This window comes from Suncus etruscus, chromosome 9 (assembly GCF_024139225.1).
Source record: "Suncus etruscus isolate mSunEtr1 chromosome 9, mSunEtr1.pri.cur, whole genome shotgun sequence".
NCBI lineage: Eukaryota > Metazoa > Chordata > Mammalia > Eulipotyphla > Soricidae > Suncus > Suncus etruscus.
The window spans coordinates 93,399,694-93,414,745 of record NC_064856.1 but is presented as its reverse complement, the minus strand read 5'-3'; the positions used below and the strand labels follow the sequence as shown (position 1 = coordinate 93,414,745).

Genomic DNA, 15,052 nt, shown 5'->3' with positions numbered 1-15,052 from the left:
AACAGAATTACTTGTCTGGAGAGATAATACAGAAAGTACAGTTCATGCTTTGCATGCAGCCAATCCCAGTTCGAATCCCTAACACCACATATTGTCCTCTGGGTATCACCATGAGTCATTCCTGAACCAAGACCAACCCTTGAGCACCAAAAGATGTGTCTCAGATTACTACTCCCAAATATATATAAAGTAATATATTATTTAATTATTAAATATATGCAATATATTCCTATAGTGTATTTAACTATTAAATATATGTATTTAAAAAGAAGGCAAATTTCCTATGAAATTATTGTCAATTGTGTCAACATGTTCCTTCTCTCTTCCAGTTTCACCAAATTAAAAAGACCATTGGTTTCAATTGATGTAAACAGAACATTCATGCAAAATATGTATATTTATAAATACCACTAAACTGCCTAAATAAACCAATACATTGATAATATGTACTATTTTACATACTAAGACTGTCTCTTGGTTTGTTTTTGGGTAAAACAAGGTCTAAGCATAGTGCCACTCTTTTTTTTTTTTTTAATTGTTTTTTGTTTTGGGGCCACACTGGACAGTGCTCAGGGATTACTCTTGGTTCTGTGCTTAGGAATTATTCCGGGCAGTACTCAGCAGGCCATATGGGATGCAGAGGATCAAACCCGAACTGCTACATGTAAGGTAAATGCCCTACCATCTGTGCTCCGCTAAGGCTCCCACAGTGCCACTCTTGATATACATTGCATATAAAATGGAAATCAAATCACATACAGATCAGTTTCCAGATCATCTCACTTATAGGACTTGTTTGTTCTGTGGCTTTTGAAAATGAATAGAAGCAGCATTCACAGCCACACTGGCCACCAAGTACAGAAGCCCAACCTCACGTCTGCACAGACACACTGCCCTTCTATCTGCCCTCCTCAGTAGCCATTGGCCCCTCTCCTGACCTCGAGCACTCTTCTCCTACCCACAGTGTGGTTCTGTGACTGAACCAGGAAAGAGGAAGTGAGTAGTGCTGGGAAGAACTCTGGGAAATTCTCCCTGCAAAGGAGGCACATTTGGGAGAGCTCCCGACTTGCCCTTCTTCTGGGTAACTCAAAAGCACTCACAGAGACTCAAATAGTTTCAAGCCTGGGAGCTACCTGAGGACTGAATCTACAGGCTAGGCTGGAAGCCACCTGAAGACGGAAGCCACCTGAGGACAAAAGCCAAGAGTAGGCTGGAAGAACCCAATGACAGGGATACCAGATTCCTAACTAATCAATGAAACTCCAATGCCACATCTTTTTCTAACCACTTTTTCTTTTTATTGTTTTGTCATAATGGACATTTTGATGCACCTATGAGGTCATAGTTCGTGGTTTTGACTTCAGAGAATCCTTTATGATGCACACCACTATGAGGTCATATTCAAGCTTGTGACATCACTATAAACATAATGATGAACACCACTATGAGGTCATATTTCGGTCACAATGTGCTATATGATACGTCACCACTATGAGGTCATAACTCATGATTGTGGCATCACAACAGACATTTTGGTGAGCACATCTATGAGGTCAAAATTCATGACCTCATGAATAGTGATGTCACAATGGATATTATGATGCACAACCAACATGAGGTTATAATTCATGGTTGTGACATCACAGTTGACAGTATGATGTGCACCACTTTAAGGTCACAATTTGCATTATGACGAAATCCACTATTATATCAAGATGCATAATCGTGACGTCACAGTGCACAGTATGATGTGCCATCACTATGGGATCATCAGTCACGATTGTCATGGCACAATGGGAATTATGATGCACTACCACTGTGAAGTCATAAATCATGATCATGATGCCACAATAGATAATATGATGCATGCCATTTTGAGGTCATAATTCAAGTTTGTGATGATAAAATAGACATTATGAGGAAGACCATTCTGACATCATACTTCATGATTGTGACTTCCCAATGGACATTATGAGGTATATCACTGTGACGTCATAAATCATGGTTGTGGCATCACAATGGACACTATGATGCGCACCACTATGAGGTCATAATTCTCAGTTATGATGTCACAATGGACATTATGCTGCACACCACTGTTAGGGCATAATTCATTGTTGGGACATTAACCAGTGACCTTCATTACCACTGACCACAGAGAATTCAATCTAAGATATAGTTCTAACCATCTTTAAACTGGTGAAAATAAACTTTGGATTTGTTGAAGTCAAGTTTATAGCTCAGAAAAGAAACAGGTATCAGCAAGTCCTTAAAACAAAGTATTTAGTGTTCACATCATTCTAAGAATATTTCATCAAGGTACGTCACTGATGCTATCTGGTCAGTTCTCTTAACAGTGATGGCCTCAGACTTCATTATCATCACCAATCACAAGGGTTCAAGCAAGGAACCTTCCAGTCACTCCTTACTCAGCTTATACTAACTTAGTTTAGAACCAACTTTGGTTTGTTGTTTTTTGTTTTTCATTTTTTGTAGTTTGGGAATCACACCCAGCAATACTCAAAACATTCCTACTCTGCACTCAGGAATTTACTCCGGGTGATCAGGGGACTATATAGGATGCCAGGGACTGACCTGCAAATCAAGCACACTACCCACTGTACTCTCTTCAGCCCCTAGAACCAGAGTGCTCAGGGGTTACTCCTGGCTCTGCACTAAGAAATTACTCCTGGCAGGCTCAGGGGTACCAGATGGGATGCCGGGATTCAAACCACCATCTATCTGCGTGCAAGGCAAATACCCTATTAGCCCTAATAGCTGTGCTATCTCTCCAGCCCACATATATTGGGGGGTGGGGGGGGTTAAGAAGCAGTCTTCTTAAACACCATGTTTAAGGTCACATTCTTCTGTCAAACCATGCCAATGCTTCCCCCTTCCTAATTCCATAAAACTTGAAATCCACATATGCTTACTTCTCCTAGCTTTCACCTGAGTTTACCATCATCCACGTCTACACAAACTATGAGTCTTTCACTCACTTGCTCCAAAGCTCATTCCTCTCCTATCCACTCAATCCCTACACTGCAGCCATAGTTATGGCTCTGAAACTCAACCCTGCCTACAACCTGCTGATGGCTTCCTGCTTACCTTATTCTTTATACCATCACACAGCCTTTCTCCCATCACTGACCCATTTCTCCTCATGTCCATGTTAACATTTTCCAATTCCATTTTCAATTCCAATTCTTTTCTTTATATTGGGAGTCTCGGTGAAACATCTTGTCACCCATTAAGCCTTCCTTAACCTCTGGACTAGTTTGGGAGATCTCACAGCTCTCTGCCTGCTCCGTGTTCCCATTTCCCCTTTCAGATACTCCTAATACAGGTTACAAATGGGCTAGGTAGATCTATCAACCACCAGATTGACAGCACAGTCCTTGATCCAAAAAGAAAATTAAGATGACTATGAGGTTTGCTGGATGAATCAATGAGTGAATGGAAGGAAAACTGGCCTCTGATGACAAAAGCTACTGCTTTGCCCATTCATTTTTTTAAAAATAATATCTAATTATCTCCTACACAAAATCCCATCAACTCTAGTTTCTCTTAACATCAAGGATCAAGTGATCTATGATAATATTTTCAAGAAATTTAAGGTTTATTTAATTTAGTTTATGACGGATCAAATTAATAACACAATTTTTAAAGTCCAAGGCTGTCCTTGAAAAGAGATGATTTACAATTCTAGAAAGAACCACTGTGCTTATAATATGCTGGGTTTGATATAAACAACTATAAAGTAGAATTAGGGAAGTGGGGGGAGGAATTAATCATTTTGGGTTAGAGTAAAGCACATCAAATTACCACAGTGAAAAACAGTTTACTGCTCTAATCATTAAGATTTGCTCTTCAAATAACACTGGCTGTTCTCTCAGATTCTGTTTTGTTAAAGAAGCAAGTAGAGATACTAATTTTTAACTGAATACACAAAAAAGCTATAGGTTATCACCCTTCACTCCACTGCAGCCCTCAATCATTATCTGTAACCCTCAACTGAGGCAATTCATGCTTGCTCTCCCTCATACTGTGGCAATACATGTGATGATGATGGTGGGTGAGGTGCTCAAAGGAAGTGGGAAGAAGGTTGTTTTTCACCCCTTCTAAACGTATGGACTCATACATAACACCAGAAATCAGATTTGCATGCTTTTCCAAAGAGAAAAAGTAATAGCACTATAGAATGTCCTGCTGTCCCAATTTGGCATCCATATGTGTCTAGCCTGTTGAAAATTACATAAAATACTGGCAACTGACCAGGGCTCAGCTTCCAGATTGTCTAGAGTCAACAAAAAAAGACTTAAGTTTGTGTAAGTTAAAAATATTCCTCTTCTTTTGGTCCTCAACTTGCTAAGAACAGATATTTTTAGTAAGAGCCCAATCAACCTTATCAAAATCAAATATCAAAAATAGACTAGAGGAACAGTGGAAGCAAACACCCTATTTTTAGCTCTTCTGTCAATTCCCTGCCACCATCCACCAAATTCTGACTGCAGAAGCGCTGAGCTATTCCAGGCAGATTCCTTCTTCTGACCCTTTTTGTTTCCCCTGAACACCTGAATGCAGAAAACACTGGATTGATTAAAGATTAATACTGCTGCAAAGCATGACAGCTGCCTTTCCGGAACGCTTTGGGTAGGGTGGGGTGGGGTGTGGGGAGAAAAGAAAACGACAGAGAGCTTGCATCAGAATTCCTCTTGGGGATCTATTACATGAAAAGAAAATTGCTATTTCAATTCCCTTTTGTTGCTAAAAATAGCAGCCTGAATTGATTCAAGCAAACAGGGAAGCAGCTTAGCAGGGCTGAATATAGAAACCACTGAAGTCCTGAAGAACAAATGCTAACTTAGTCTAACACATGCCAGCTCATATTTAACAAAGAACAAAGAAGAGCAGCATGCCCACGGCAAGTTAATAAACAGCGGCAACTTCCTGCATTTTTATTAAAGACAAAAAGTCAAAGTGATAGGAAGCAGGAAGACCTAAAAACTTGTTTTCCTAATTTTTTTTTTTCACCACACCCAGTGGTGCTCAGGGATTAGTCCTGGCTCTGTGCTTAGGAATCATTCCTGGCAGTGCTCGAGGGACCATATGGGATGCCGAGAATTGAACCCACATTGTGAAGTGCACTATCTCTCTGGCTCTTACTCCTATTTTGATAAAAATTATTCTATATGGGGAAATCACTTGTGAATAAATCCACATTTCCCACAAACTCATTAGAGAATGTCTCTTTTTCCCAGCAGCATATTAGTATAGAAAGAAATGGCCCATTTTATAAACATCCTAACCCAAAAGCTTAGGCCCCTTCTCCCACTGAGTCTTCTGGGGTTCCTTGCTGAGCAACCAGCCCACACTCCTTCTCTCTTTCTCACCACTTCTTAATGCTTTTCTTGATCCAACCATAGGCTGCCAAAAGTTATACTTTGCCACTTAAATCTTACAAAAAAAGAAAACGCAACAAAACAGCATTCAAAAGACTCATAGGTTGGGAATAAAGAACAGTCAGAAACTGAAAATTAGGATCTGCCAATGGCAGCTAATTCCCTGGACTGACTCCCAGGTCAGGACGTGGAATGCTTTCTGGTGGCACAACCCAAAATATCTTCTGTCTGATTTTTCTCACTTGGTTAACTGAAACCCTTTTCAGATGATTCATCTTGCTCATGGCACATCCTCTTTAAAAATGCAAAGCTTTGTATAAGAATTAAAAGGCTATCAATCCTTACGCCTCAGTGTGCTAGTGGATTGAAATTGGTTTCCCAGTTTCCTTTGGGTAGACCCCAAATGGGAGAGTAATAAGGCAAGAGTTTCATGAGACTAGGGAATTCTCAAGCCTGAGATAAAGGAGCAGGTAAGTGCTTGCCTTATAAACAGACAACTTAGGTTTGATTCTCTGAACCCACCAGGAGCTCAAGAACTTCTGAGCACTGAGTAAGGCATAAGCTCTGACCACCACCTGGTATGGTCAAAACCAGGTAAAGAACTTCTGTTTTTGTTTCTTTCTTATTGTTGCTTGTTTCAGACCACACCTATCTATGCTTGGGATTTATTCCTGAAAAGGTTTAGGGGACCATATGAAACTAGATGGGCTGTGTGCAAGGCAAGTGCCTTACCCACTGTATTGACTTTCAAGCCCTGGAGACCTTACTTCTGAAAGAGGAGGACACTGCAAAGGAAAGCCTATTAGCTTTAGCAATTTTAGAACAAAGGCAGTGTGTGAAGTGGTTTGGAGCACTAGCATTTAGATCATACCAGCAAGGTTCAAGTGCCAGTTCAATTACCAACTCTGCAATCCAGCAGAGGTTCTCTAGTTAACCTCTCATCTCAGAGTTTTCATATTTGTAAAGTGAAAGCACTATCTAACTCATTCAAAGAATGTAAAGATGCAATAATATAATGTTAGTATGAGTATCTACCATAATGGAGTGTTTGAGAATTAAATGGGAACTGTACGGAACTTGGCTTATAGTAAGCATGTAAATGTGAGCAATTAGAAAGAGGAACTAGAAAGTAAAAGGGTTATAGAAAGGAAATTTTTTTCAAGTTCACCTGTTGAGGAAAACACTTGGGTGGAGCTTCAAAAAGAGAAACAAAATAATCCTGTAACCCATTAATTCTGCTACTAGAAAATGTGGTCTACACAATGATAGTTGTAAATGATCACTATGAGCAAGGACTGGGGGTGAAGGGACATACACTGATACCCTTCACTAACAGTATTGCACACCACAGTGTCTAAAAGCAAAAGAGAGAGAGAGAGAGAGAGAGAGAGAGAGAGAGAGAGAGAGAGAGAGAGAGAGAGAGAGAGAGAGAGAGAGAAGAAATAAGGAAGGAAGTCGATTGTCATTCCACACCAGCTTAATTGATTGTTAAGTCTTTTTTTTTTTAAGGGGAGAGCATGCACACAGTCCCCCACTACCATAAATTATGCAGTCGAGTTTCCCACATTTGGGGAAATCGCAGGGGTCACCACACCCGGGGTACAATGGGCGAGCCTCACCCTGGGGAAACCACCTTCCTGATCATGGAATCACCCCTACCAGGTAAGTATTTTAAGTCCTTTTTTAATATCGCCATTGCACCTGAGACCACTTGGTCCCTACTTCCATCTTTCATGTTTGTGTTTCTCCTCTTCCACTCAGTTTCTTTCTTTCTCCTCACTTTATGCTGGGGCCAAAAGTGCTCAAGACAATTCCCATTTAGATCATTGCATTTCTTCATGTAGTTATTCTAAATACTATGAATAAGTGATCTCATTCTGTAATTATCTTTCTTCTGACTTACTTCATTTAACATATATTATCTTCCAATTCCACCCACATTGCAGCAGATTGAACGACTGCTTCATTTCTTACAGCTATGTAGTATTCCATTGTATATATGTACCACATCTTCATGATTCACTCATCTGTTGTTGGACGTCTAGGTTGATTCCAAGTTTTAGCTAGTGTACTGAGTGCTGCAATGAATAGCGGTGGCATATATCCTTTTGGATAAATGTTTTCTGTCCTGGGGAATAGATATCCAAAAGAGGAATTGTTGGGTCATATGGCAGATTAATTTTGAGTTTACTGAGAACCCTCCATACTGTTTTCCATAAGGGTATAGATAATATTTCATTGTTGTCCTTATTTGGATTTCACTAAAGATAAATGATAATGAGCATTTTTTCATGTGCCTGTTGGCCATCTGTTGGTCTTCTTCAGAGAAGTGTCTGTTCATTTCTTCTCCCCACTTTTTGATAAGATTTTTAGGTTTTGTGGAGTTAACAACAATAGAATAAAGAGACCCAAACTTTAACAATTTCAACTTAAAATAGGCCTGTTATTCTGGCAGGCTTGGGGGGGGGGGGTGGCGGCAGTGGAATTGTAGATGGAATGCACTCTGAGAAGAATGGTTGGAGGGAGGTCAACACTGGTGTTAGTATTGGCCCTGATTCATCAGATGTCTGAAACCCAACTATGAAGAACTTTATAAATCACAATGGTTTCAATAAAATAAAATAAAATTTAAAAAAGAAAAAGAATGGCGGCAGCAGCCTATGTCACTAATGTACATAAACCATATAAATGAAGACTAGGCTAAGACAAAGGAGAATGGACTCAGAGGTCCTACACAATATGATTCCATTTCATAGGCAAGATCCAGAACCAATAAATCCGAAAGATTCATGGTGACGAGGGCCTAGGGAAGTAGTAGAGAATGACAGCTTAACAGAAATGCTATTTCCTTCTGCAGCAATGAAAATGTCCAAACCAGGCAGAAGTGATTGGGAGTTCAATGCTGCACCAAACCCCACTGAATTAGATACTATAAAATATTTAGGCTACACTGATGAGAATTTTACTTCCATTTTTAAACCACTGTTTTAAGTTATTCAAGATTAGCTATTGGGCCTTTTCTTTTTAAAACCAAGTGCTACACTTCAGTAGGGCAAAGGTAAAAAGAAGCCCTGTCTCTTGCTCAACATCTGTTGAATTCAGGAAGGAAAATTTCAGTCATGTGTCATTCCACTACTACAAAGGCTAAAGAGCCCAAATCTGTTTGTTCACAAGGCAAATGGTCTTTTCATGCAACTGAACTTATTAAGCAGTTATCAAGTAACAAAGAGATAGTTGTTGGCACATACTCAATAATAACTGTGCTAATCACAATCCAGTTCCATTATAGTAGCCAACATATAATAAGGTTCTTATGCAAGGATTATAGTATTAGTGTATCATTGTACAGATATTAAAAAAAACTATCTCAAAGAGGTTAGTGGGGCTGGAGAGATAGTACAGAAGGTAAGGTGTTTGCTCTGCATATGGTTGACCCAAGTTCAATCCCTGGCATCTCGTATGCCAGGTGTCATTCCTGAGTGCAGGGTCAGGAGTAATCTGATTATTACTAATTAAGCTCATTAATCTGATTGTGCTAAACTCAATGTTTCTTTTTCACTACTCCTGAACTGACTCTAATCCAAACAGCCTGTGTGTTGTGTCTTGAATATAACATGCCAGGAACTTGCCATCATGGAGGATATAAGTCACTTCTCACACGGACACTGTAATTTCTGACCCACTCATCTGACAGAACCTGAATTTCTAGATATTCTTTTTTTTTTTTGGTTTTTGGGCCACACCCGGCAGTGCTCAGGGGTTACTCCTGGCTGTCTGCTCAGAAATAGCTCCCGGCAGGCACGGGGGACCATATGGGACACCAGGATTCGAACCAACCACCTTTGGTCCTGGATCGGCTGCTTGCAAGGCAAACGCCGCTGTGCTATCTCTCCGGGCCCTAGATAGTCTTTTAAGTCTTGGTTGACTATCTGACCTCTAGAGTGTCAAAGCCCTGGATAATCTCCTAATAATAGAAGAGGCTAAGTAATATACACAAGTTCAAAGCTATTGAAATTTAAAAAAATAAGTATAACCAATGTTTCTAACTTGTTATCTGGTTCTTCATGTTAATGATTAATTCGATTGTGAACCATGGCAAGGAAAAATAAAATGAGTTGATAGTACAATTTCAAGATTTTTCTCTGACAGAATACTGGCTTTATTTTCTTTTTTTCATGGAAAAGCTAACATTCAAATGACAGTTGCCCAGGCCATATACTTAACATTCAACATAAACTGAAATATGTCTAACTCCTAAAACAAAAAATGTAAATTTCATAAGTGAAGCCAAATTGGAGTCATCTGATCTAAAAAAAAAATGTTTTGCCAAAATATAGCATAGCACGCGCGCGCGCGCGCACACACACACACACACACACACACACACACACAGTTTGACATTTTTTGTGATTCTACATATTTAACTAGAAATAATCATTAGCTTTTTCTTAACCTCTAAACAATTTCCAAAGACTCTGGTAGTCAATAGTCTACTACAGGAATGTCCTTGTCTGATAGTAGTCCAAGGGTTATAACAAGCTCTCCTTGGCAATTCTATAACTAACTTCCTTTGAATATGTTTTAGAGTAAGTTAAATCAGAACTGCTATTAAAAGCCATTTAAATGTATTTCAGTTCATGGATAAGCTCAATACCCTGCACAGTGGCTAGGTAGTACAGATAGTACAATAGTCAGGGAGCATTAGGAGTGAAAAAAAGCCGACTCTTCCTTTCAGAAAGCTACCTACCTCTTACAACTGCTAACAACAGCTACACTAAAACACAATCCTAGATACTTTTCATGATTCTAATTGACTTATTCATATTTTTTTTTCACTCTGCAAAGGAATAAGAAGAAACTGGAGAAAATCCAGGGTAAAAATTCAAAAAACTGCCACTTTCTTAAATGCATCCTACTTAACAAAGTCTTGCTATATGGAGATGAAAGAGAAAAAGGATAAGGCCTCTGATGCCTAAAGTTCAAGTTGTGTTTTCTTTTGTTTTTGTTTTGGTTTTGGTTTTTGGGCCACACCCGGCGGTGCTCAGGGGTTACTCCTGGCTGTCTGCTCAGAAATAGCTCCTGGCAGGCATGGGGGACCATGTAGGACAACGGGACTTGAACCAACCACCCTTGGTCCTGGATCGGCTGCTTGCAAGGCAAACGCTGCTGTGCTATCTCTCTGGGCCCAAGTTGTGTTTTCTTTACATACTCACTTACTAAGGATTAATGCCATCCACTCCTTACAGCTCAGTTTCTCATTAGATTAGGGCACTGCTAACCTTGTAACGCTTAGCAACAAACCTAGAATCTATCTGTAGATTTTATAGGAATCAGATCTAGTCACCTGGCTGTCTAACTTGGTCAATGACCCAACAAATGAAAGAACCTCTGAAGCGATTCTTTAAATGGTAGGTTTGCATACCGTCTGCTAGCCCTTACTAACTTCATGCTTTAGGGCCTTTCCGTTTTTTCAGTTTTGAAATGGACATAACCTTTACGATGCTAGAGCATTACAGCATTGTTTGCAATAGCAAAACTGAATCCATTCAACAATAGACCACTAGAACATATAAAGAATTATCTATATATGTATTGTGCATATGTAAGGTAAATTAGGGTGTATATTTATCTATATTATATACAGAATATGTAAGTTATCTAGATCATATATTATGACAACAGAAACATCATGTAGCTGTCAAAAATTACAGAACTGTGGCTGGATAGTACAATCTGCACAGCACTTGCCTTGCATGTAGTCAACTAAGCTCTATCTATAAGATCCCAAAGATCCACAAAGCACCCCCAGAGTGACCCTTGAGCAGAAAGCCAGGGGTAAATGCTGAACACTACCAGGTGTGGCCCCCCCTAAATTTATTTTTTAATTATAGCACCAAAGAATTCTACTGGTGATGAGAGATGACTATAATATACTGCTAATTGAAAACAATTTGGAGCGAAATTTTGTGAGGAAAAAAATTGACTGTTTAATGATGTTTATTTCCCTCCAATGGAATTTTGAAAATGCCATTTATCTTATGATAAATCAGAAAGAGTAACTTGGATAATACATAAACCTATTCCCAGAAACAATAGGAGTAACAAGTATACCTGCCTTCCTCTGCTCAAAAGAGGAAATTAAAATATACATACATGTTTGTCTATCTGTGTATAATGGAAAAAGCTGAAAAGTCTGAAACATCAAATATAGATCAAGAAGTCAATGCTGGTACTTCTAAGCCAAGAACTGAGAGTAATTTTTAGTTTCTTTTTTTTTTTTTTTTTTTTTACTGAGCTACATTTTCTACCTTTTCTAAAACATGTTTTGCTTCTTTGATGTTACAATGTTTCAAATTCAAATAAAATTATATTCTGTACATGCTAATGTAGTTAACAAAATTACATATTGGAACTATGGCCCTGGTGTGGGCACCGCACCAAGAGGATCTGTTTAATTCAGTCAGTGCCAGAGCTTCTTAGGAGAGAAAACACTTAATAATCTCAGACTTTCCAGAAACCAAACAAGAACCATCTATCTCTGAGGTGGGCAACCACTTCCCACTAGACTCAAAAAGCTTCTGCCCAACTCCCCTGACTAAATTTACTGGGCGAAGCACAGATAAACAGGACTGATCAAAGGTCAAAAGGGATTTCTTTTCTAGAAATAGAAAAGAAATTATAATGGGTTTTCCCATGGCTTTATCCTAACATCTAGCACTTGAAGATCAACTTGTAAAACAGTGTTGAGATAATGGGTTGGTTGTTCTATGCAGGTTCTTCTTATTAACAAACCACCTTCTAATCAGGAATTACCCATCTAGCAGGCCTGAAGGCTAAGCCTTCGTCTTCATGCAGAGTTACCTGAAACCCAGTCTTCCCTGGAATTCTCCATTCAGATCTCACTTAAATACAACAGCACTACTTGCTGAGAATTCACTATGGCAAATAAACCCCGAGTATCTGGGAAGCATCTGCTGAAAGTATATGGTAAACTACTGTAACATTTCACATTAAATTTGCCATCTGGTAGACTTGACTTACTCCTTCTGACAAGTGCCGCCAATCTAAAGAGGACCTGAAAGGTCATCCTTGGGCATCCTGGCTATTATCAGCCCTTACATTTATATTCTAAACTCTAAACACTAATTGGGAGTTCACTCCCCCCAAAACAAAGCATTCTGTGGTATGCAAATAACCTTGCACCACCCACATTTGTGTTTCCTCACAGCAGGTTTCTGGGGAGTGGACCACCTGAATCCTGACAGCCTGGCATCTTCTAATTTGGGGCAGAAGGTGTCTAAAAACCCAGATGGGGATGTAACAGACAGGCCACGTCACAACATTTACTCTCCAAGAGCAATTTAGATTCCACCTAAATCCAAGCTGGAAATTTCGCTCCATTAGAAAGCCAATGAGAAGCTCAGAAATACCTCCTTCACTTAATTCAAGAGACAACCCAGTGAACAAACAAAACAAGACAATCTCTCTGAGTAAAGAATTCTAATGGCATCAGATGGGCAAGGTAGAGAGAGGGTGAGGGTTCAGTATCTGAAGTTGGAAGCAAGGAAGAATGGCTGAACTCTGGGCCAAATCACATCTAAGACCGGCTTCAAGGATTGTGGAACTGTGGACCAGAGCATTCAAAGGAGCCATCTCAGATTCAAGCACATCCTCAAGTTCCCCTTTCCTCTCTGGCTCAGATATTAGGGACTCATCTTCCCCTAGCATTACACTCTTGCAGCATCACTTACACCTTTGCAGCCCACTGCACTGTGGAATGAAACACTCTATTTCCTTTCCTTGTCATCCTTAAAGAGAAATAAGCTGGGCTGGGAGACAGTTCAAGTGGTAGAGCACATAAGACTTTGAGTTTGATCCCTGGTACTGCAGGCTCCTTCACTCCAGCATCAAGAGAGTGGAGCCAGGACACCACCACCCGAGCCCTGCCTGACCAGCGTGGGGCACGCTTTTTGTTGTTGTTATTTCAAAAAAAAAAAAAAAAAAGATGAATACCTAATTCATTTTTCTCATCTATGAACTACATTAATAATGTTATTAAAGGGGCTGGAGTGACAGTTGTAGGGCATTTGCCTTGCATACGGTCAACCCAGCCAGGACCCAAGTTCGATTCCCGGCATCCCATATGGTTTCCCGAGCTTGCCAGGAGCGATTTCTGAGCACAGAGCCAAGAGCAACACCTGAGCACCACTGGGTGTGACCCAAAAACTTAAAAAAAAATGCTCTTGTGCATTTGCTATTATAGTTAAAAACAGTTACTACAGTTACTCAGAGATTAGTATAAAACTATCAATATCAAATCCTTATAATTCCTGGCACACGTTATTTATTATTGTTTGATGCAAAAAGCACTCTAAAATAACATCTTTATTGTTTTCTTTATTACTATCCTTTATTTATAGAATCAAATATTAAATGTGCTATCAGATGACTTCAGATTAGTAGCAGAATTTGTCCAGACATCTACTTTATTATTAGATTACTAGTAGAGACCTCCATCTGAGCTACAGGAAGTTGAAAAAACAGAATTAGGATCTCTAATCCAACGTTGGGATTAGCATCATTATTGTTAACTATCTTTTGCTAATTGTTCTATATGGATATGAATGTAAAAGGACAATCTTTCTAAATCTTAAAAATCTTGCAAAATTCAGGCTAAAGAGATACTACAGCAAGTAAATTACTTGCATTGCACACACCTGACCCAGGCATAGCTATCCCCAGCAACCCATTTGGTCCCTCAATTCTCTAGGAGAGATCTCAGTATGCAGAGCCAAGAGTGAGCCCCATGCACTGCCAGGAATGGTCCAAAAACAAATAAGAAAGTCTTAATTCTCATTAACAGTATTACTGATCACAGATCTCAAGGATCTCTAAAAAAAATAACTAAACTAGGGCCCGGAGAGATAGCACAGCGGCGTTTGCCTTGCAAGCAGCTGATCCAGGACCAAAGGTGGTTGGTTGGAATCCCGGTGTCCCATATGGTCCCCCGTGCCTGCCAGGCGCTATTTCTGAGCAAACAGCCAGGAGTACCCCTGAGCAACGTCGGGTGTGGCCCAAAAACCAAAAATAAATAAATAAATAAGTAAGTAAATAAATAAACTAAAACTACACAAAGCCTTAGATTCACAGCTCCCAGCTAGCTTGAGAGTTGCATTCACTGGAAGTGCCCGTAGAGGCTGGACACCCTCTACACTTCCGCTGGCCCTTGGCACTGTCTTCCTTGATTTCACTCCACTTACCAAGACACTAAATGTGCCTTAACTTAAATCTGCCGTAACTTCAACGGCACCTACACTCTGAAGCTTTCCTTAAGGCTTAACTTCTAATATATTAGCAGTTTTCATTTAATTTGACTTCCCCTCTCTTCCCAACAAGTATGTAATACGCTTCATGAGGTCAGGGACTGCTAGATGTATGAATGAATCTGTGTGTCTAAAATAGTATCTGACTGTCAATAAATAATACTGAGTGATATTTATTATACTAATAAACAACGTTTAATATGCCCAAAAGAAGGTCATATAATACTCCCCATCTTATGCCACCTTGCTCTAAAGTATGTCATTCTTCCTTCAAAAGATTTTTTTTTTGCCTTCCTAAGCATTACTGGGGTGTGATCCCCAGCTCCT

General features: G+C 39.6%; 1 protein-coding gene and 1 non-coding gene across 2 annotated transcripts in view; both read right to left on the bottom strand.

Moving 5' to 3' along the window:
* Positions 1 to 15,052, bottom strand: part of HSD17B12 (hydroxysteroid 17-beta dehydrogenase 12) — a 153,131-nt gene that overhangs the window by 109,056 nt on the left and 29,023 nt on the right. The window lies entirely within an intron of this gene.
* LOC126019979 (U1 spliceosomal RNA) lies at positions 6,909 to 7,072 on the bottom strand. Its single transcript, XR_007499574.1, has one exon. It is a non-coding gene; the product is annotated as a U1 spliceosomal RNA (small nuclear RNA).